Source organism: Rhipicephalus sanguineus, chromosome 4 (assembly GCF_013339695.2).
Source record: "Rhipicephalus sanguineus isolate Rsan-2018 chromosome 4, BIME_Rsan_1.4, whole genome shotgun sequence".
Lineage (NCBI taxonomy): Eukaryota > Metazoa > Arthropoda > Arachnida > Ixodida > Ixodidae > Rhipicephalus > Rhipicephalus sanguineus.
Genome location: NC_051179.1, coordinates 61,212,027 through 61,236,368, shown reverse-complemented (window position 1 = coordinate 61,236,368; position 24,342 = coordinate 61,212,027). Strand labels below are relative to the sequence as shown.

The 24,342-nt window shown below is 49.2% G+C and overlaps 1 protein-coding gene across 15 annotated transcripts in view; it reads right to left on the bottom strand.

Annotated features, from left to right (window-relative positions):
- LOC119390073 (clumping factor A) overlaps nt 1-24,342 on the bottom strand; it is a 136,648-nt gene that overhangs the window by 3,199 nt on the left and 109,107 nt on the right. The window lies entirely within an intron of this gene.

The window sequence follows — 24,342 nt, the reverse complement described above, 5'->3', positions numbered from 1 at the left end:
GAGGAATCGTGTTCGATGCCTTTGACTTGGTCGTTTTCGGCAACGTCTCGACTGTTGACACCATTATAAACGTATGCTAGCTAAGAGCCGCCGTATCACGATTCAGGTCAACCGGCGACTCCAACTACTGCGTCGTCGACGTGCATGTGTCACTCCCGGCGGGCAATCAGCAGTGACTATGTAACCCGCATCATGTGTCGCGTGCTCGGGTCCACCTATTCCTGGCCGTCTCCGTCATGCTTACTGAACTACCGCCAGCCACGATTTCCATTGGTCACTGTTAATACGGAGAAGCGCTTTGCGACGGGGCAAGAAAACACAAACGTAGGCGCAGTCATAAGCGAAACTGTTGTTTGGCAGGAATTTAAGAACGTACGTCTGAACTAGGCTGCCCAACCGAACCCGAAACAGAAAACCGCGCCCGAAGCGGTATTTGGGCCGGAACTGAACCCGAACCGATATTCTCGGAACGTGCCTGAAGCTGAACTTACCTGACCCAAAATATGGCATCGCTTATCTGTCCGAGATGAAGCAGTTCAAAGAATAAGCGGCAAGGATCGATTTAGTTCACATGGGTAGATTAATTCAGACGGTGAGCCATCTAAGGGACTCTCTTGTATTGCTGTTGTTGGGCAGAGTATAGCGTATTCCTTGAGAAACACATGAAGGAGGTCACACATGCAAAATGGTTATCCATCATTGAATTGACATCTCTCGCCTTTATCAGTTCGCCATTCCAAATTGCCGCCTAGAGCACTGCACGGGCCTGATTTCTCGGCCCGGGCCCGCTTTACGAAGCCCGAGCCCAGCCCGGGCCCGTGGTTCCAAGCTATGGCCGGGCCCGGGCCCGGGCGTGCATGACTGAACCCAGCCCGAGCCTGGCCCGGGCCCGTGGTTACAAGCCCAGGCTCGGGCCGGACCCGGGCGTTCATTACTAACTTAAAAAGGACGCGCGTTTTCATGACCAGGCCCGGCCCCGGCCCGCTAGAGGATATTAGTTGTTGATTATTAATGATGCCTTGCGCTTTGTAGCGGGCGATCGGACGGAAAATCTGGTGTGTACATGCATCGAAATGTTGCTTTGCCCGCGGTGGTAGCTCAGCGGTTAAGCTGTTTCGCTGTTAAGTCCTAGGACGCGGGTACGATTCCCGCGGCGACGGCATCTTAATAGGAGCGAAATGCAAGAACATCCGTGTACTTATCTTTAGCTGCACGTTAAAGAACTCCAGGTGGTCGAAGTTAATCCGGTTCCCGCTACGGCGCGCCTCGTAATCATACCATGATTTTGGCACGCAATACCAAGGAATATAAATGAAATGTTGCCTATATTGCACATGGCAAGTCATTCAGTATAGTGAAAATAAAACATAGCAACAACATTTATTTCAAAGAAGTGTACAACTAACATGAAAAAGCGGATAGACACAAACCCGGGACATTTTCTTTAACGCTCTTTTCTACACTCGCGTTGGAAACATTAATTACACAATTTTTTAAAGAGGCTCCTGATTAATAATTTCTTGCAGCAAGATAAAAACGTTAACGTTACATATGGTGAACAGCCCACCGAAAGCAGATCAAATATAAATGGTTGATATCCTAACGTCGTCACGGAAACGTAATCGCCATGTACAATATAATTATATAATCAAGCTAATTGGCACAGAATGCCTTAGACTATGCAATGCATAACCTTCGCGTGTGCTCGAAGGCCCGACTTAGGCCTTTGAATAAGTGGGCCCGAGTCCAGCCCGGCTCGAAGCCTCAAGCCAGGGCCCGGCCCAGGCCCAGGCCCACGGCTTCAAGCCCGGGCCCGGTCCAGGCCCGCACATTCAGGCCCGAGCCCAGCCCGGGCCCACCGGAAAACGCTTCGGACGGCCCGGCTCGGCCCGCAGGCCGGGCCGGGCCGGGCTCGGGCTTTCGGGTTGGCCCGGGCCCGTGCAGTGCTCTAAATGCCGCCGCCACCTCACAGCGCTCGCGTGGTACATCTTAAAGGCAGCGCATGCAACAGCGCACCAGTGACTTGTCCCCGTTGTCAGACGCATAACGCCATGAACGGCGACGCGCCGTCTGAAAACACCGCGTCTCTTGAGAGCCAGCGTGACAACCAACATAGTGATCATGAGTAGGGCGCTAATCATGATGGATGCAAGACGCCGCCTCACGGATCCGAACACAACTGAACCAATAAACAGCATATCCACGGAGTGAATGATGATGAGTGGGCGAAGCTGCGGAGGTTCATCGGTAAACCGTGAATCTTCCGTGAATTCTGCCCAGTACATCATCACCGACGTGAGATCGGGCGCGTTTATACTAAAGGTTCGATGAGAGTTATGACGACTTGCAGCTCACTTTAATTTTACATGTACGCTGTGAATTTTCATTGTTTAGAAAACCGTTGCTTTAGAAAACATCTGGCGTCTTTCGTTAAGCAGCTGGCGTCTTTTCGTTTGGCTTTAGAAACATCTGGCGTTCTTTCGTTTTGCTTTTACAAAACATCTGGCGTCTTTCGTTGGTTTATTTCATCAATCAACGGCGTTTTGAACAAAATTTTTATTGTTTAATCACGCACAGGAGAAATCTCACCAGGCACTACCTTGGAGGTAAACAATGGCTGCTAATGGGAATGAGAGAGAGAAGAAGTCGGCTTTTAGCTAACACTTACACTTCTACTTCTACTAACGTTTCCTCCTGGAACATGCCAATGGCTGCTAATGGGGAATGAGAGACAGAAGAATTCGGCTTTTAGTTAACGCGCACGCTGCGAATTTTTTATTGTTCAACAACGCACAGGAAAAATCTCCCACCGGCACCACCTTGGAGGTCAAGATCTGGTACTAGCGTTACGACTGGTTACGCACTACGACTACTACGACTACGAGGGACGAACGGGTGCCGCCTTAAGGAGCTTCGTCCCTAAAAAATAGAGGAGGCGCTCGTGCGAACTAACGACTGTCACAGCTCGACACTTGCAGCGCGCTGCTCAAACACAATGGGCGCACGAAAAGAACGCACAGGTATACACAGGACGAGCGCGAACTCTCACAATTGTTACTTAGCCCCTACTTTGGGTCTTCTAGCTAGCAGCTCACGTCTTTCGCAAACGCGGTCGCTGCTGCGAGCAAAGTGACTTTCGTGTGGTCTATAGCTTCAGCGCCAAAACTCCCCCTCAAAACTCCCCCTCAAGAGATAAGCGCACGAGCACGGTCGACCACACCCTGTATGTCAAAGTACAAGTCGGAAGCGCACATCCCAACTGCGGCGAAACACTAGAAAGATGTGGAATTGGTGATCCAAGAAATTTGCGAGCCACCAGGGCGCATGCTCAGAACGCAAGCCACTCTCAGACGCTTGTGCTCGCGTTGTCCCAATTTCAAGACCCTGTAGCGGCCTCCTTTGGGCGGCGAACAAAACCGGAGAGCGCGCGACCTCAAGAGAAGAAAATAGAGACGGCGCTTGGCAGTAACACGTGAAGACACAGCTCGCGTTCACTGCTGGCGTCTATTCTGAACACTAAAATGAAACCCCATTTCGGTGTAGTCAGTACATATGCTTGAGGCTAAAAATTGGGGGACGCTTAAGCTTCGCCTTTAAGAGTTGAACGCGATAGCGATATGAGGCCTCATCCTCATCGTGATCTGTTTCGCTTGTCGTTACGTTCTGTCGCCCGGCCACACACACGCACACACACACGCACACACTCGACATACCAATAGTAAAGGTAAAAGCTTCCGCCCTCTTCAGCAGCACTTTTATGACAACGGTGTACGCACTACGTGTGTGTAAGAGAATGCGCGCACTAATGTGTATGCCCTTTGTTATGGGTGGAATGCCAAGAACCAGCAGCAATTACGAGCGTGATACTTTTTCGAAGTTGCGATGCACCAATAACTATGTGTTCGTAAGGGAATACGCGCAGTAATGTGTGTGCCTTTTGTAATGGGTGGCCGGCTTTAAACCCCCAACTCGTTATGCAGTTCACATGGTGTGACGCCCGATGGCAATATACGCTTGTACCCCATTTTACTGCGATATTACATCTCGCACTGTGACACCTGAACACAGGACGCGTATGTTTGTAAAGCATTAAATTTAATTTCAGTGCAGTTCTAAGCAATGGAGTGGCTGTGTGGTAGAACACCTGCTTGCCACGCAGCCGGCCTGGGTTCGAATCTCACGACGCCGACATCGACACCGACGCCGACGCCGACACCGGAATTTCTGCGGAACGAGCTCTTTAACGCTATCGCGTTAAAATTATAGCGCAAACGCACTTCTTTGTCCTTCTTACTTCTTTACTTCTTTGTCGCTGCACCCACCTGAGTATGAGTTCATGTCTTCGCGTACCTAATATACTATCATCCTTGTTACACGTTTAGGTTTAGAGCTATTGTTGTGCGCGCATGTGCGGTAACGTTGCCTTGGGTTTATATATGAATTGGCATATGAAAGAATAAAGCAGTTCTTAGCGCTTGTGTCGTAGGTATCTTTTATTCGTGGGTGTCCTGTGCATTTGCGCTGTGATTTTACCTGAGGATTCTCCTCAAGGTGTAAGATATATACTGTGATTATGGTTCAGCCATCTCGTTTGTTGCCTCCTGTGGCATACGCCTATACACCAGAGCACGCCTGTCTCGCACCCAGGCTGCTGGCGAGCCGAGCGGATACTCTCGCACCCAGACGCCGGGCTGACCGGGCTGCCGAGGCGCGCGCGGGCTGCACCAAGTAAACAGGGCAAGCCGCAGTTCTGAGGCTTTAAAGTGCGAAAAAGTACCCGCGTTCACGCAGCTTCAGCGTATAAGAGCTCGTCTGGGCACTACTGCGTCGTCTTTGGATGCCAAAACAAACAGCGCAACAAGAGGATATTAGCGTTGTCTGCGACGATTACGACGCGCCACGGAAATAGTGCCGGTGCGGTGTTTTCAGCTTCGCCGCGAGTGGATAACTGTGATTCAAGCAAAAAAACTAGGAGCCGAGTGAAAATGTGCGAGTAAGTACACGAACTGCGTGCATTCTGCAGTGTGATGCCCACCTATTTCATTCTGCGAATTTAATTTGCGTGACACTCAGCTGGATTGAAGGCAGGCGCGAGCTTTGTGTGGGGGTGCACTTCATACCTTTGAGCGTTTCCTTTGACGAAAATCTAGTGCAAGGTGGTGCTTTCAAGCACAAGCAACCAGCATACTTTGCCACTTTCAACGTAGTATTAAGCTTTATTGCTTTTGATGGCATCCACGCCTTCGATATTTCGTCTTCAAAAGGTAAATGGCACGGTGCTCCTCAACAGCTAGCCAGAATTTCGTGCTTTCATTTCAGTGTTTGATGTCCCCAAATTTATTTGGACACGAGGCATCCAGCCGCACATAATACATATATTGGCACGTAAGTAAACAGTACTCGCGCGAGTGTCATTTACGTCGCAGGCGTAGCTGACCGGCTTAACTAAGAGTAGCACAGTTTCGCTTGTAAAGCACCATCGTTACAAGAATAAAATCGCGCAGGTAGCTTCCAAAAGGGGTCGCTGAACGATACTGCAGGTTATACTCTCTGATAGCACGCTTTTGTGAGTAAGACGCATTATTGTAAGAGCGCTCGTGAAACAAAAATTACGCTCCGCGAAACTACCCGTAAAGCGTACTCTAATATTACGCGATGCATGCTGAAATGATGAGCTTTCACAAAACTTTGGGCACAACTTGTAATACGGGGCAACAAAACATAGTTTCACTCTTTCGTGAGCTGCACTGCAATTACGATTCACGCGTACTACAGCGAGAACGTTTTTTTACAAATGTAACAGCGTACGTATCTGACGAGTTTGTTTCCGCAGCCCACTCAGCACGTACTGTATACATTGTGGACTTGCATGAGCAAGATAATCTTGATGTTCCAATAAAATCAGCGAAAATATTCAGGCTAGAAAAGACGCGAAACACGCTCTCCGACGGGCTGAGTTTCGGGAGTTTCACGTTTGCTCTGTGTAGCGTCTGCTGGCGTGGCAGCCCGCGCATGTTGTTTCGTCGCGTGTGCGATAGATGGCGCGACGCGCGATGCAAATATGGCGATGCGCATGAAATTCGCTGTGTTCTGGTCTATAAGAGATAAAAGTTTCCCACTAGCTCGCGCCACGGCGAGCCACGGGACGTTCTTCTTTTTCCCTGGCCGACTGGCCCCGAGTGACGCGGCGCTACGACCCCAAAATGGAAAATTATAGCGTGGGTCGCCAGTGATGCAACATGGCCCGCGTCTCGCATAATTTTTATTTCGCCACTTGTGGCGTCCCGTGCCTTTCATCCAACGCCGTGTGCGTTTGTATTCTACCGTTAGTATCCTGGCGAACGAAAGGCGCATGGTGTAATTCAGCGCATTGCGGAGCGAGGAGTCGCCGCTTCGAATCCCCGGACGCGCGTTGCGGAATCTTTGTCTTCTGAATCATTATTATTTGTGGCTTTTATGTATATATACATGCATATACATATACGGGACACGACTATGACGGCGACGGCAAAAATTAGCCGGGGGTGTACATATAATTGCTATCGCAATAAAAATAAAAGAAAACATGATTGATCCCTCTGAATCGGTATAACACGAAAGGGAACCCTGTCTTCACAGGAGTATAGTTGATTGTTTATTGTACATTGACGTGTGAGAGCTTGTACAATGTCTACTGTCTATTGTTTGGCAGCTGTAGCATGGTTTCATGGGGATGCACCCGCGTTGACGAGGGCTTGCGTGGGTATGCGTTTACCCTCGCCCTGCTTGCAGTTTGGCTCGGTCATATGGCGCTGACGCACACTAAAGTCGCCGCTCGAGCACGCTAGTTAAAGACACGACCGCTCGATAAAAAAAAAATCACAGCATATCCACGTGGTGAATGATGATGAGTGGGGCGAAGCGAACTCGCGCTGCAGCACGGCGATGGCATTGGCGCGAGCGTGGTCCTTCTTGATGGAAGATATTGTGACTAGATTGTTTGACAACCACAATCTGTTGCACACACCGCAACTATGGCCGAAACTGTTATCAAGGAAGTCCCGCTGGAAGCGCGCGTCGGCGTCTTCGGGCAGAGCCCCCGCCTGATGCGTTTTGCAGCCACTTCACGTCCTCGCACAGCCTCGGGCACTGCCTGCCGGTACGCGCGCTTTCTCGCCGCTTCACGGTCCTTCACATTTTGAAGATCCGATTCGCGCCGTAGCCGTGCAGCTTCGGCCTCGCGGCCTCGCGGTCTCGAACGGCGGGGTCTTGGCGACGCAGCCGTGCAGCTTGTCGAGCAGCTTCGGCCTCGCGGGCTCTCACCTCAGGATTCTGTCTGCGAGCGCGCGCTGCCGCCGCCTTCCGTGCCCTCCGTTCCGCAGCCTTGTCTTCTGGCGACTCCGAGCTAAAGAGAAATGTGCCAAGAGGGAGCCTCATGGCGCGTTACTTCTGAAATGTTGTCTTCGGGTGTCGCTGAAAACACGAGATGTAGTAAAGAAGAACGCCACACAGGCGAACACGCACGGGAGTGTCACTCGTCACCGTCGTCTTCTTCTTCTACTGCATACCAGAACGCGCGCAGTAAAGAAGAAAGAATGCCACACAGGCGAACACGCACGAGAGTCCCACTCGTCAACGTCGTCTTCTTCTTCTACTGCAATACCAGAACGCGCGCTTCTCACGAGCTAGAGGTGGCTACTACAACGCTACGAACAAACGTAGGATAGACAGACCCACGGCATAAGGAGCTTCGCCCCTAAAAAAAAGAAAAAAAATCACAGCATATCCACGGAGTGAATGATGATGAGTGGGCGAAGCTGCGGAGGTTCATCGGTAAACCGTGAATCTTCCGTGAATTCTGCCCAGTACATCATCACCGACGTGAGATCGGGCGCGTTTATACTAAAGGTTCGATGAGAGTTATGACGACTTGCAGCTCACTTTAATTTTACATGTACGCTGTGAATTTTCATTGTTTAGAAAACCATTGCTTTAGAAAACGTCTGGCGTCTTTCGTTAAGCAGCTGGCGTCTTTTCGTTTTGCTTTAGAAACATCTGGCGTTCTTTCGTTTTGCTTTTACAAAACATCTGGCGTTTTCGTTGGTTTATTTCATCAATCAACGGCGTTTTTGAACAAAATTTTTATTGTTTAATCACGCACAGGAGAAATCTCACCAGGCACTACCTTGGAGGTAAACAATGGCTGCTAATGGGAATGAGAGACAGAAGAAGTCGGCTTTTAGCTAACGCTTACACTCCTACTTCTATTAACGTTTCCTACTGGAACATGCCAATGGCTGCTAATGGGGAATGAGAGACAGAAGAATTCGGCTTTTTAGTTAACGCACACGCTGCGAATTTTTTATTGTTCAACAACGCACAGGAAAAATCTCCCACCGGCACCACCTTGGAGGTCAAAGCGTAAGACTAGTTACGCACTACGACTACTACGACTACGACTACGAGGGACGAACGGGTGCCGCCTTAAGGAGCTTCACCCCTAAAATCTCCCACCGGCACCACCTTGGAGGTCGAGATCTGGTACTAGCGTTACGACTGGTTACGCACTACGACTACGAGGGACGAACGGGTGCCGCTTTAAGGAGCTTCGCCCCTAAAAAAAAGTGTGGCCTGTTGCGTGACGCGAAAGCGACGGGAGCCGCCTACCTGAGGCTATTGCCGCTGTGGCGCCACAAGACTGCGATATTACATCTCGGGCCGCACAAGTGTGCTAGTGTTGCGGGTTCTCTTGGGGAGCCCCGAAATCTCTGAAAATAATATTGGTGATCAGGTCACCAACACTTGTCTGTATGCATTAGTTTCTTCGGAAACAAAGATCTCACATTTCATTTCGTTATATTGACCTTTAAGTCCATTCAGAGCCATCCGGAAGTTCATGGTAGCCGACGTCACAGCCTTTCTTGTCGTTCGCAGCATCTCCTCGGCATATTTATATATGGCGGAATACAGCGTCTCGCGCACGCAAGAAGACTCGTTTTTTGTCTCTTTGTTCTAAAGTTGCGTGGCTGAACGTCTACTAGCGCCCAAGCGAGCGAAATTGTCAACATAGCACTCCCGTTTGTGCCCATGTGTTTCAGCGCGACGCAACAGGCCGAACCTTTTTTTTTTTATCGAGTGGCCGTATTAAAGATTTGGGTGGCTGTACACCTAAACTTGTGAGCCTTTTCCACGTGGCCGGCACCTCACAACTGTTCAGACGCCCGGGCTTTTCTGCGTCGGCACGAAGCCTTCTCGGACGCCTTAGTTTGGGCGGCGCTCGAACCGTACTCCTGTCTGAAAGCTGTCCTGACCAGCGTTGCCAGATGGTGAAATTCGGCACCAGATTGGGAAAATCTGGTGAAAATTGGGGGCTGCTGGTGTTGAGGTGCCAGAACGGCTACACCAGACAAAATCTGGTGAAAAGTGGTGAAAAATGTTGAGGAATGGCTTGTCACTACAATTATTATTTACACCGCGTTGTTGCCGACAACTTATTGCTTCAACCACACCACATCCCACGAGTAGCGCCAGTTTCTTGCTGCACTCCAAATCTACAAACCTTCAAACCAAAACCGGCCGAGCAGGCTGATTGTGTGGCGAAGGTCGCGGGACAGTTCGCGGGCCTAGCTGCTGGACGCCACTCCGCTCGTTCCTCTTGTCTTCAGTAATAAAGTTTATTTTCTCCTTCTCCTTGTTTATGCATATCCACCTTTATGGCTGTAGAAGGCGACGGGCTCTAAGGAGGTTAAAAAAAAATTCTAGAGTGGAAGCAATCGAAACTTCGGAGAAGCGAATGTGAAGCCAGCGTTTGGACATATTTTACCTGAAAAACATAACCTTCTCGTCTGATGTCTGATTAGAAAATGCCCTTGTTCTGGTGACGTAAATGCTAGGTTAGTCATTGGTCGGTTACGAGGAAGGTAATATATCCAAATGAGTATGTAAAAGGTTTTGATAAGGATACAAGTAACATAGTATCTGTTCGGAACAATTAGCCGTCGAAGGTCCGTGTTCAAAACCAACCTTGTCTTTACCTCTTGTTTTCTTTATAGTTTTTGGGCCCTTAACACGCGCTAAGTGGATAAAAACAGTAAACAGGGCTAAATAACTGAAGTCGGTTTGTGGACACTGGCTTCATCACAAGACAAAACGAGATGTAAGGGCATGATGTAAGATATATGTAGATCGAGTATACATCTTACACCGTGGGTAAGGGTAAGCTAATTGGTTTTAAACTAAGAGCACATGTGACAGCTGACTTGCTACTTTTTCTTAGCTGACGACGTTTTATCGTTCGACTTTTCCACTCCAGCATCTTTTTTTAACATCACTGGGTGGGCCACCCAAAAACCTCCTTGCCTGTTTCTAGGAGTGTGCGAATATATCTTCTAAAATTTCGAATAATTAATCGAATAGTGTTCTATTCGATTCGGCATTCGAATCGAATAGTGTATATTCGAAATACCAAATATTTTTTCCAAGATACACTCTTCAGCATGGACGGAAAACCCCGAAGTAACGATATGCTATAGCATTGAGGGGTCATTTTTGTACACGCTTACATGCATGACTAACAACAGACGCAACTGTTATGGGTGGCACGGCGGGCTCGCTTGCAATTTATAGCTTCCAAAGGCATAGCGCATGCAAGACGGGACGGCGAATGACAAGTAGACAGGCATAGACATCAGGGGGTAGCCGGGGGGGGGGGGGGGCATTCAACCTCCCCCCCCCCCGAAAATTTTCAATTTTGCTTGCGTATATATACGAACACATACAAACGCAAGCACGAGCATACATAAAGTATAGTTGAACCCCCCCTCCCCGAAAAAAAATTTCTGACTTCGCCCCCAGCAGATACATGCTGTGTATGTGTGTTTATGCGTCATTCGCCTTGTCCCATCTTGGATGCGCTACCTTTGAACGCAAATGTTATCGCGTGATGTAAATTTCTTGCAGATGCAGTTTTCAACAATGATATTTATGTGTCTGTGGCGCTAAAGCCCATTACGTGATAACCGGTTGGTTTATCTGTTTCAATAAATGTTTAGCTCGATGTGCGGTGTTCGGTTAAGAGACCTTAATTCTTATGCCTCAGTTTTATTTAAAGGCTAGTGACAGAAAGCCACCTTGAATACTCTTGTCACTGTTGTATTTCAATGTATAGTTACAAAATAACCCGAATTCTCCAGTCCCTGATGCGTACGCCTACCTCAGTCTAGATAATTGTAGTAGTTTTTGTCGATTAAGAGTAATCGTAATGTTCCTTTAATGTTAAAATCTGTGAATATTTGTTGCAAAGAAAGTGTTATGGGATCCTGGAGCTGTTTCGAAAATGGTTGCCTGACTATTCGTGCGTCACTTTGCGACGGTGGATGCATCTGTTGAGCGCCACTGCCACGTGCAGACGCGTCTTCGTTTGCGCGCACCCGTGCCCCCTCGCTCTCTCCCCACCCCCACACACAACCGTACGAGTGTAGTACAAGAGATAGCTACACTCCCGCCCCTCCCCCCGCTGTTCTTCCCATCTGTACGTAGCCCATTTCATCCGTCTTCGGCGTTTGTTTCTTTGCCTGGGGCTCGGAAGAGGCGCCTGCGGACTATGCAGCTTCGATGGTGCACCATCCACCCTCTTCCCGTGCTTTTTTTTTTCTTCGAAAAGACATTCCTGCTCCCTCCGCCGCCCTCCGTTCGCACCCCCGTCCCGTATCTTCTATTTTTATATATATTGTCTTTCTTCCGTTCTCGTATGTCACTCCGCGGTGCTTTGTTCGTTGAGAAGTTCGCCTGCCGATACACAGTGCGCCATAGGCACACGGTCACCGGATGTTGCGGGAAGCACACGCCTGCCTTCTTCAATGGCAGCGGCGGGGCCTTTGGCTACAGTGTACTTTGGTGTCGAAAGCAGCTCGTTTTTGTGCAGTGTTGACCGACTAATGCACCAAAATAGGAATTGTCCACGCAGCTCAAATGGTTCGCTGGCGCTCTCCTCCTCGCACCACAAACACACACACACGCACACAAAAACAACCACTTGTCCCCCCGTTTTATGGCCCATTCAGTCAGGCGCGCGTTCAGTGTTCCAAGGCCACGGACCCGGGGACCGTCGACGCGTGGCTCTTCCGGCTCTTCTCAGAACTCAGAACTCCAAACGTGAACTGATTTCTGATTGGTCCGTTTTCTAGGGGCGGGGCTCCGTCCCCGTGCCGGCGACGGACAAAATACGAATACGCTGACAGCCACAAGTAAAAAATGCAGAAATAATCAAATCACTCTCCTTTGTAATAATATCATTATAAACAACAAAAATATTTTCTATGGGGCAGGGCTCTTGCAAAGTAAAACGCTAAAAAGAAAAAAAATTACGTCATAGTCGCCATTTTGTAGTGTTGGTGAAATCTGGTGAAATTTTGTTCTGGGGTTGGTGTCGAAGCCCCTTTCCAATCTGGCAACGCTGGTCCTGACTGAATAGAATAAGAACTACTTAGAGAAGCGTCCGTTTGGACAAGACTTTTGACCCCAATTTATCTTGTACATTCAGCATAACATTCAAGATGCGAAGTGCACTTGCTAGAAGTAACACTAAATTTGCCTGTCTTATACTGACATTTTGCACAAAAAATCAATTCAAAATAAAGATGGCTGGCTCTCCGGTAACCGAGAGTAGATGTAAACATGAAATGGCTACTGGCAAAGCAGGTTGGTTGGAAAATTTACTAGCCGCAATCTTAGGCGCAACGCTGCGTGGCGCTCAACACGCAGCGTGGCGCCGTCTCTAGAAGGAGGCGGCCATCCGCGCCGCGGAACCGCTACCTCCTTGATTAGCTTCGGCTGCGCGCAGCCACAGGCGTTTATAAGAGCGCAGGCGTAGCGCTGGCGTTTGAAAGCGCAGGTGTATGATGCACTGTATATGATGCCTTCGGAACGGCACTATTGGAAATTGCGAATAAAACTGCAGCGTACCTGAAGTTACAGTTTGAGTGATAGTGTGAACCGCATTTTTTTTTTAAAGACGATAGTCTTTCTTGGGGAACTTAAACGCAGAAATTTTGGTCTGTCTTTCTGTCTTTCTGTTTGTCGGCACGTCCCTCGATTCAGCCACTCGGCCAAAGTTGAACCACTTGCCCAAGGGCCAGCCGTCTTGAACTGGTATGGCTGTTCATACTTGTGAACGTTGTCGATCAAAAAGTAAATATCATGCATATCTGAGGTGCAACATCACTAGGTAAGTATTAGGTGGCGTGTTCCTTTAATAGAAAATGCATACATACGTAATTTTAAGGATCCTAGTTTCTTAAGCTGCGCTGAAAATGCATAAGAATGGAAGCCTGAGCGAGTTGGTATGCGTTCATCTTTGTTGAAACAGCGCTCACTAGACGACGACGAAGTAAAAGAAGGCACAGGACAGGCGCTGCCTGTCGTGTGCCTTCTTTTACTTCGTCGTCGTCTAGTGAGCGCTGTTTCAACAAAGCTGAAAATGCGACTGCGCTGAAATTTGCCTTCCTCCGTGCCCTTCGCACGAGCTCATTGTTGTGTTTCGGTTTCGGTTCTGTATTGCACTGTACGAATGCCATGGGTTGGTGTTGAAAAACTTTAGTTTTGAGAAGGCCAAGAAGGTGAAAAAAAATATTTAAAAAATGAAAAAGCAGCGTTGTGGGCGGCCTTCAGGCTGCCGGTTGTGGGCGCCGCTCTGGCGTTCCTGTTTTATCCAGGCGACGTGTAAATAAAAGAGTGTGTGGAGAGTACTCGTTGAGTGCGGACGTTTCTCTGCAAAGGTCTTCGCCTGCTGCTACGCCGGGACTACCAGCACGCAACACAGCACTCATGTTTCCCGACGTATTGCCAGATGGCGTCCATATCTCACACAGCGCCTCTTCTATCGTCTTTACACGACATTTGCAGCGAAGCACGCAGATACGCGGCCAATTTTTCTCTCAACAATGTCCAGAAGTCTCGTTTGAGGGACTGGATAACAGCGCTGGCTTTTGGCTCAGGGCAGTGGCGTGATTTTGGCGGGAACATGCCACGTTAATGGTGTTACGTGATTTTACATCTGGTTCCCGCCTCTTTCTTTTCCCTTCCCTCTTTCTTTCTATTCCCTTCTCTTTCTTTGTTTCTCTCTCTTTCTGCTTCCGTTTTGGTCTCTATTTTTTCTATGTCATTTTATGGGCATGTTTCTATCTCTTTCTCTCTCTGTCTATTTCTGTCGCGGGGCAACGGATAAGGGTGGACGCAAGGTCTAGGACGAAGATACGGAGCATCACAACGAAGGCAAGATTACCCACAGAGACAAGATCCAGCACGTGCCACGTTCCCCTTGGAGCGCGAGGCGGCCAGTGCTCGCCTTCGGGCTTGTAGTACGGCCCCCGCCTCCGTAGGGCAAGCGGGCACGCAAGAGTCTCCATCCCTATCTCCTCCCCTGTTTTGCCGGATCGAACCAGTAAAGTTGTTCTCTCTCTCTCTCTCTCTGTCTGCATATTTTTGCCATTTCTTCGCTTTCTTTCTCTTCATGTCTTTCGTTCCCTTTTTTCTATCTCCTTATTTCTCTTTCTCTCTCTCTGTACTCGTTTGTACGCCCATCCTTGTTATTGCATCCCACGCCGGACAAATCGGCGTAGCGGAAGAGCGCGTTTCGCGCACGTGTTCGATGAGCGAAGCAGTAGATGAAGGAGACGGAAGGAGCGCCCACCGGCATAATGATGATAGATTTCGCGAATGCTATACGGGGGTAAGCCGAGCATAAACAGCTCCGTTGTTAAAACTTTTGGCTGATTGTCTGGGTGTTCTTGCTTGTTTCACGAATCGATGCCCGGATCTCCTTTGAGTGCCCGGTTTAACAGAGCTGACGTTTGGCTGGAGGTCACTTAAAGGGCCAGCAAACAACCAGCAACAATTGTAATGAAGAGAAATGTGCGTACTTTTGCTCTGTGAACATGCTGCCGCAAGAATTTTGCGAGTACGTGCTATAATGGGAAGTTACAGGCGTTAGAACATCCGTTTCATCTGGTTTCAAATTTTTGCGCGGCCTCGCCACAATTCTCCGCCACAGAGAGGGGAAGGCGTAGCCCGTCGTCGTGACTCTGCCCACTTCGGCAACTGCAAATACGTCAGCAAATTAAGTCATCGGCGAGCTCGATCAGTCGCAATGCACTTCCGCTTGATGTGGCTCTTGTTTGTTTACAGTTTACATTGTCGCACGTGCTCCGTAACTTGACGGGCAATTTTCGGCTCTTCGGTATTTTTAAACCTTTGTGACAGTTCACAATGCAGCAGCAATGCGTGCTTGCTTTCCAAGATGACGAAGGGGCGCGAGAGAAAAACGTGGAGAACCCCGGCGACCCGTCCTAGATTTCCCCTCCCTCTGCTCGATTTGCAGCCGACAACGCTTCCTCCACGTGTTGCTCATGTCGAAGGTGAAGTGCGTGGAAGTGTCACGCAGTGCACGACAACTGCGTGGCCGAAACGGCATCACCGCAGGGTCTGTGTTTCGTGCACGCACAACACGTACAATGCGCATGTTGTCTATAAAACGCAGCATTACAGATTATCTTGCGCTCACTGATATATCTGAAGGCAATCATCGCTGAGCCAGCAGCAAAGCATGCACCGCATAGATAACTGCAACAAATTAGATCAGAAGCCAGACAGTGCAAAAGCTTTTTTTTTTTACTGTCATAGTTATATACCCAGCCAAAATGGCTGATTGGGCGAGTGCGTAACTTGTCCTTATCTTCCTAAGTTCCTGTTTACGTTACGCGCTCGTGTTTGAAATACATACCAAGGCAATTAGGCCTGATTTTCAACAAAATATTTGTATACTGTATCACGCAAAACACTATATAAGGACTTAATATCTATGCTCTTCCCTCCTCCGCTGTACCGATCATCATATTTTGATCTTCCAGGCCATCATGTGTTGAAACGAGTGCAAAAAATGTATATATCTCCCAATTCAAAAATATTCTTCTATAAACTCCATTCTGAAACACTCCCCGTAAAAACATGGTTACGAACAAAAGGCATTTTTGTATCGTCGGTCAACTGCCGTCTCTGTGATGTACCTGAAACAATAGAGCATTGCTTCGTGAGCTGCAAAGATGCGATTCTTTTCTGGGATGTCCTTCAGCGAACTCTGCAGAAAGAATTTGAAATTAATTCGTACACTATTCGTTATTTGATGCCAACACCTCTTGATGAAGTGCCGTACGATATGTTCCTTGTTACTGGTATGTACAGTTTGTGGAAGACGCGAATGCAGGACCGTAACGCAGAGCCGATCACCTCATCACGTATACATTTCACCCGAATGGTTATTAATTTAAAAGAAGTTTACGACGAACTTGATTTCAGATTGGACTGGTACACAATCTTGGCGAGGTGCTTAGCCTCGCCACCTTTTCTGTGCAACACCTGATGAAGAACTCTCCCTGGAATGAAAGACTATAAGTTAGTCTTCCAGTTTTTGTGGCAGTGCTTGTAATTTCATTGTCGCTAAGTGTCTGTAGTTGTGTAACTCTGTGTTATAGACTGTTGTGATACTGTGTACTATTTTCATACGCATTCTATTAAATACCATGATCAAACAAAAAAGCACTGGCATGACTCTGAGGTAGAACACTGGGCTCCCACGCAGAGGGCCCAGGTTCGAACCCCGTTCCATCCTGGAATTTTTCTCATTTCGCGCGATAGTGGTTACGGACCCCGGCGGCGGCGGCGGACAATTACGGCGCCAAAAACGGCCGTTGAAATGATATCATAACAGCTTTCACTGTAAAACGCCCAGTATAAGAAACGCTCCCGCGAGACTGAAGTTATCTCACGCTGCTGGGTCACTGCCGAACGGGCTGAACGTCCCAGACATTGCACTCAACCCTCTCAGATTTTGTTATAAAATATGTGGACATTCATTTTAGCGCACAAGAAAGCATATCATGAGACGAAGTAGCACACGTCAGTGGACGGGAATAAGAAAGCGCCATTCGTTTTCTAGCAACCAGCAGAAATTTAAAGGGAAGCTGGAGGGGTTTTAGAATTCGGCAATACTTCGTAGTTAAAGAGGACATACGTGATTGTCAATGGTGTCGTAATTATTTCAGCAGTTGTTGCCGCAGGAGCATTACAATACGCGAAAGAAAAGTTTGTCTAGCTCCGCCGACGCGAGCGCGCCGAAAGTGTGGGCGTGGAAGCGAACTAACCGGAACTACGTCATCTTCGGTTCTGCTGGTGCAGCCGCGCTTCACTCCGACTGAAGCTTACCGCCACTCAGTGACCCGAATTAACTGTGAAAGCGCTGTTTATGTACGGGATGCTCAAATAAGCATAAAGGCGCTTAATTTTCTGCCGCTGTATTACAATATCTGCGATAACGACAAACAGCCTAGCGCAATGTGATCAAGTGTCTCTCGTAGCTTCAATAGTGGCCTCCGTGACTAGTTACGGCTGCGTGCCGTTGTCAGATATAATCGCGGAGGCCACGCTTTAACAGTGCTGCTGGCGCAGTCGACGCGGCATACCGAAATGATGTCATTGGGTTTGCTCAGCATCTCAAGAAGGCCTACGACGGCAGCCGCTGTTTTCTTTTCTTTTATTCTACCAAAAATGCTATTTGCGTTCAGTTTCGAGAACTCTCGCATAGGTTTTTGAATTCAGTGGAGATCAAACTGTGATTACAAGTACACAGTCCAAATTCAATTAAAAAAAAAAGTACTTAATAAGACGCTGCGTGAAGTGATGTTTTTTGAGGGATATTTTCAGGGTTTCGCTCCCTATACAGTAACATTGAAATTACTGCTCAGGGCAAAAAAAAAAGTTGTGGTAGAATTACTGTAGGAGGGCAAATAGTGCGCTAAAATGATTGCCCGCAATGTTTTAGAGGGTCTAGCGCACGTCTGGGAGGTTTGACATGGAGGTTTGACCCTGCTCCAACTGTGCCTCTTGTTGGGGATTTATCAGACTGCGGACTCCGCTAAAGGTTATTTAATGGTCTTTATTAAACTACGCGATTAGAAACAAAGGGCCCCAGGCCCGATTGAGTATCCAAGCGATTTTCCGAGCAGCTTCTCTCCTTGGCTGCCGGAGGTCGACTCTCGTCGTCTCGTCGACGCTCTCCCCCTCCAAGACGATGACGCTCACGTGACCAGGCCGCGGCTTCCAGGCGCCAGCCCCTGAGATCAAAGGGCCCGAACACAGCGGCACTCGGTCGAAAGGAAGAGGCGCGAGTACAGGCAAACACTTCTCCGTAACCATTCGGAGAAAGAGCCGTGGCCTGCACCGTCAGTTTCACGACCGACGCGGCGGTCTCAGTCTCGCGGGGTGCGAGGAAATGGCGAGCAGGCATCCCGGGCCGAAACGCCGATAAATCTCGGACGGAGCCCGCGAAGCTGGTGTCACGTAACACCGCCACTGGGGCGCGAGTGCGCCCGTCCCGACCGAGTTCCTGGGGGCGGAACGCAACAGACTCCTCCGCCGCCGGAAGATCCGACCGAAGGGTGGCCAGCTGTCAGGTCGCCCGAAGAGTCGGGGTTGCTCCTCGGACTGGTAAATGAAGACACTTGGCCGCTTGTGGCCTTGTCCCTAGGATACACAACACAAGCACACGCACTCTGGTCGGCGTGCCCGAGCGACACGCCCACCGGACGCTATAACTCCCCCATGGCTTTACAAATACTACCTCTGTCTTTCTCTCTATTGTTCTCTCCAATGGTGGTCAGCTCTAGAAAAGGCAAATTAAAACCGTTAGCTCAATGCCCAGCTGAGTCAGCGATACGAACACATTAAAAAAACAACAAAAAAGCTTGTGTTTAACTTCTAAAATCCGCGACTCAGTCCATCGGCATTCTTATTCTGGGTTCCTTTTCTGTACTTGACCTCGAAGTTGTATTCCTGCAATATGAGGCTCCATCTGAGCAGCCTCCCGTTTTTACTCGACATTTGCTTCAGCCATGAAAGAGGACAATGGTCAGTCTCGACCGTGAATTTTGTGCCTTGAATATAGCATCCTAGCTTTTGAATGGCCCACACAATGCACAAACATTCTTTCTCGGAGGTGCTGAAAGCTTCTTCTCGTGGAGTCAGCTTCCTACTGAGATACAGCACAGGGTGCTCCTCACCTCCTTCGTTAAGTTGGGCTAGGACGACACCTAGGCCTCGGTTGCTAGCGTCACATTGGAGAATGAATTCTCTGCCGAAGTCTGGCGCGACAAGCACCGGCCGTGAAGACAAAGCTGTTTTCAATTTTTGGAAAGCTTCCTCTCTCTCGGCGCTCCAAGTGACCACTTCCGATTCGTGTTTTCGGAGACTGTCAATTAACGTGCTGGCGAGCTCCGAGTAATTTGGGATATAGTGCTGGTAATACCCGGCCATTCCTAGAAAGGCTCGCACATCCCTTTTGTTTACCGGTCTCGGGAAGTTAGCTATTGCCGCCACTTTGGCTTTCATTGGTTCCCGTTTTCCGTGTCCTATCTCATGTCCTAAATACGTGACCCGGGCTTGACCGAACTGACACTTCTCGGCTTTGATAGTCAGGCCCGCCCATTTGATCCTTTCAAGAACCGTTCGAGTATGCTGCAAATGAGACTCCCAATCATTTGAAAATACGGCCACGTCATCCAGATAGGGCACCGCAAACTCTTCCAGTCCCTCAAGTACCCGATCCATCAACCTTGAAAAACAGAACGGCGCGTTTTTCAAGCCAAAGCTCATGGTAACGGGCTGATAAACCCCGAAAGGCGTTACAAAGGCCGCATAGCGACTTGCTCGTTCTGTTAAGGGCACCTGCCAATATCCCCTTACTAAATCTAGGGTTGAAATGTATGTAGCCCTGCTTACAAGCTCCACCCTTTCCTCGATGTTAGGCAAGGGGTAGACCTGGTCTTTTGTAATCGCATTTAACTTGCGATAATCGACGCATGGTCGTGGATCCTTCCCCGGCACCTCCACTAACATTAAAGGGGAGCAATAGTCACTATACGCTTCCTTGATCACGCCAAGGCGAAGCATCCTTTTAACTTCCGCCTTCATTAGGTCTAGCTGTCGCGGAGACATGCGGTACGCCTTGGAGCTAAAAGGGACCTCCGTAGTCAGCTCGATGTCATGCTGTATTAAATGAGTCCTTCCGAGCCTTTCCCCAAAACAATCCAGATATTCCTGAATAAGGCTCTTCAAATCCTCCACCTTAGCTGTACCCAACTCGTCCTTGTTAACCGCACAAGCTATCACATCTTCCACACTAGGGCCCGTTTTCCCGCGAAAACAAGGCACCTCTAGAGAAACATCCTCTGAAACATTCATAGCGATGCTGACAATTGCTGTTCGCTCTAAAAACGGTTTCATTAGATTTACGTGGTAGACCCTGTCCTCACGTTTTCGTCCCGGTAATCTCACGGTGTAGTTCACCTCTGAAAGGCGACTGATAACCTCGGCAGGTCCATCCCAGTGGACTTCCAGTTTATTTTGGCGATTCGGCCTCAAGATCATCACTTTGTCGCCTGTGTTGAATGATCGCTTCCGGGCATTTCTATCATAGTACCGCTTCGAAGCGTCTTGCGCTGCCTCTAGGTTGCCTTTCACGATCTCACGACACTTATGTAACCTTTGCATTAGGTTCAACACATACTCGATCACACTTTTAGGCACCCGATCGTCCTCCTACAGCTCACGGACTAACCTCAGTGGACCTCGAAGATTTCGGCCATATACTAGCTCTGCCGGTGCGAACCCGGTTCCTTCATGTGGCACTGTGCGCAACGCAAATAGCGTGCCAGGTAAGCAACAATCCCAGTCACACTTCCTTTCGTGGCAGACCGCTCTCAAAACCTTTTTGACGGTAGCATGCCATCTCTCCACACTGTTGCTTTGCGGATGGTAAACTGAGCTATGCAAAATCTTCACGCCACACTTCTCGAGAAACGTGGTCGTGAGTGCGCTCGTGAACACTGTTCCCTGATCTGATTGCATTTCGACCGGGAAACCGAGGCGTGAAAATATAGAAAGTAAAGCATCCACTACCTCGACCGAAGTTGCCTCCTTTAAGGGTATCGCCTCGGGGAACTTCGTTGCAGGGCACAATAGTGTAAGAATGTATCTGTTTCCCGCACTTGTTTTCGGCAACAGCCCCACCAAATCCACAACAACTCTACGGAAGGGTTCAGAAATAACGGGCACTTTCACCATCGGCGCCTTCCATTTGTCGTTAGACTTACCGGCTCTCTGGCAAGTGTCACAAGTTTTCACAAAACTCTGCACCTCTCTGAAACACCCTGGCCAATAAAATTCCTGCAGCAGCCTTTTCTTGGTTTTATTTATGCCCAGGTGTCCTGCCCACGAGTGATCGTGACAAAGACTGAGTAGGTCCTTGCGATACGGTGACGGCACCACCAATTGATCATAAGATTGCCCTCGCCTATCTCGGTATTTACGATACAGGATACCGTTCCTCACTTCGAAAGAAATGTTTCGTGACGACACTCCTTCACTGTTTTCATGGTTCAGAACCGCTATACTAGGGTCATTCTTCTGAGACATCCGTAACTCTTCCCTGTCAACACCTAGCATGCGCTCGTAGCTGTGCGAGATCGGTGCCAACACAGATCCCTGTAAACTCTGATCTTTTCTTCCCTTCGAAAAGTTTTTCTTTTTCTCGGGCGGCTCATTAGCCTGACCTACTTCCGATTTTTCGGTAGGAGAAATAGGAAATACTTCCTCCTCCGGTTTAACTATTCTGGATCCAGTTGTTTCCTCTTTTGCTTTGGCACTTTCTTCATCGTCGTAACGCAGCTGCTGAGCTAATGCGCGTGCTTTCGACCTCGTCAAAGCCATGACCTGGGCTTCAGCAAATGTGCAGCCCCTCTTGTTCAGTAATGACTCTGAGCTGTTCGAGAAAAGATACGGGTAGCCTTCGGGTAGCCCCTTAGAGACTGCTGCCACTGTCTCGATAGCTCCGAAAGGTCCCTGAATCTGTACCTTTGCCATAGGTAAGCACACGGAATCTTCGCTGATGGCCTGCCTTATCCATGCGCATTCGGATAAGTAGTCTCCACTTTTTACGTAGTTCGGATGGACTACGTCCATGGTGGCCGCGGAGTCCCTGAGTACCTTACACTCTTTGCCATTTACCATTAAATCAGTCATGTACGGCTTCAAGAGATCTACATTACTCGGGTGGTTACTTATGCACGCAAATACTGGTCTCCCTTTTGAGCAGTTTCGGGCGAAGTGACCTGTCTCGCCGCATTTGAAACACGCCACCTTAGCTCGGGATTCGAGCTCTTCTGAGTTATTTTGGTGTTCCTTTCTACCCTTTTCAGGCTCTTTCGCCCTACCTTCAGCGCGCGCCGAATTCCGACTAGTCTCGTCTCGCTCTTTCGTTGTGTTTTGCTGCCCTCGAGTGTAAGCTTGTGGTCGTGGTGCTGGCTTTGGATAGTGATGTGCGCTATTGGTCGGTGTCCTGAAACCTCGACTTGCCACATACTCGTCGGCTAGCTGTGCTGCGTTCTTCACAGACACACCTTCCTGCCTATCCTTAACCCACAGACGCACGTTATCCGGCAGGGTGTCATAAAACTGCTCTAAGCAGATTAGATCTCCCAGTTTACTGAAGTTATCCGCCCCTGCTCCTTTTACCCACTCTGAAAAATTATCACTCAGGCTACACGCAAACTCAACAAAGCTTTCGCTAGGTTTCTTCCTTTCCTGTCGAAATCTCCTCCGAAATTCCTCTGTGGAAAGCCTGTATTTAGCGAGTAAAGTCGACTTCACTGAGCCGTACACGCCTGCCTCGGCTGCGCTCAGTCTGGCCACGACTTGCGAGGCCTCTCCCGGTAACAACGCAAGCAACCGTTCTGGCCATGTGTCCCGGTGAAATGAATGTTTCTCACAGATCCGTTCAAAATTAATCAGGTAGAGACCGATGTCATCGCCTGTTTTGTACGGCTGAAGCAAACTCGTCATCTTCACGCTCTCTGTTTGCGGCGACGCCGCATCCGCACTGCGCGCTAATCTCGCCCGCTCTAGCTTTATTTTCTCAAGCTCAAGTTCTGCCTGCCTTTGTTCTCTCATTTCCTGTCTCTCTTTCTCTGCAGCTCTTTCTTTCTTCTCTTCCTCCATTTTCTCCTTCTCGCGACATATCTTTTCCCAGGCTTCGGTGAGCTCGTCCTCCTCAAAACCCACTTCGTCTATCGCCCTACGAATTTCGGGCTTCCTGAACCTATTGCTGAGGTCCATACCGAGCTCTGCTGCCAACAGCAACAGCTCTTCTTTTTTTAGCACTGAGATATTCATGCCTTAACGAGTGCTGACCACTACTTATCAAATATTAACCGCTCACCAGTGGCGGTCAACACAGCCCATTGCCCGAAAGAACCCTGTTCTAATCGTCCGGCAAAACGTGGTCGCTCAAGCACTCACCCAACCTCGAGCTTGCGAAGGTCGTGTCTCCCGGAGCCACGTTCTCAGGTCCGCCGATCCCAGATCGTCAGGTCTGCCTTCTGCTCGTTGTGGAGCCTTCCTCGCTTGCCTCGTCCGCGTAGTCGAACCCGATGATCCCGGATCGTCGGTCGAAGTTCCTTCCCTTCAGCAGGTGTCCGCCAGCCTTCTTCTTATCCCGCCGCTGCCAACCAGTTTGTTGGGGATTTATCAGACTGCGGACTCCGCTAAAGGTTATTTAATGGTCTTTATTAAACTACGCGATTAGAAACAAAGGGCCCCAGGCCCGATTGAGTATCCAAGCGATTTTCCGAGCAGCTTCTCTCCTTGGCTGCCGGAGGTCGACTCTCGTCGTCTCGTCGACGCTCTCCCCCTCCAAGACGATGACGCTCACGTGACCAGGCCGCGGCTTCCAGGCGCCAGCCCCTGAGATCAAAGGGCCCGAACACAGCGGCACTCGGTCGAAAGGAAGAGGCGCGAGTACAGGCAAACACTTCTCCGTAACCATTCGGAGAAAGAGCCGTGGCCTGCACCGTCAGTTTCACGACCGACGCGGCGGTCTCAGTCTCGCGGGGTGCGAGGAAATGGCGAGCAGGCATCCCGGGCCGAAACGCCGATAAATCTCGGACGGAGCCCGCGAAGCTGGTGTCACGTAACACCGCCACTGGGGCGCGAGTGCGCCCGTCCCGACCGAGTTCCTGGGGGCGGAACGCAACACTCTCCTGTACTGTTGCGCTACTTGAGGTGTGGAACATTGCAATATATAGTACTCCTAAATCTCATTTGTTACTTACGTTCTTGTTCTATTAACCTTTTGCTCGGCTTCACAATATTACATAACGTTTCCTTTCCTTATGATCTCTAGAATGAACGGTAATGGATCATCTGACGAACTATGGGTGCTACTGGCGCTAATGAATGTAGGAAATGAAGCAAGCAGAA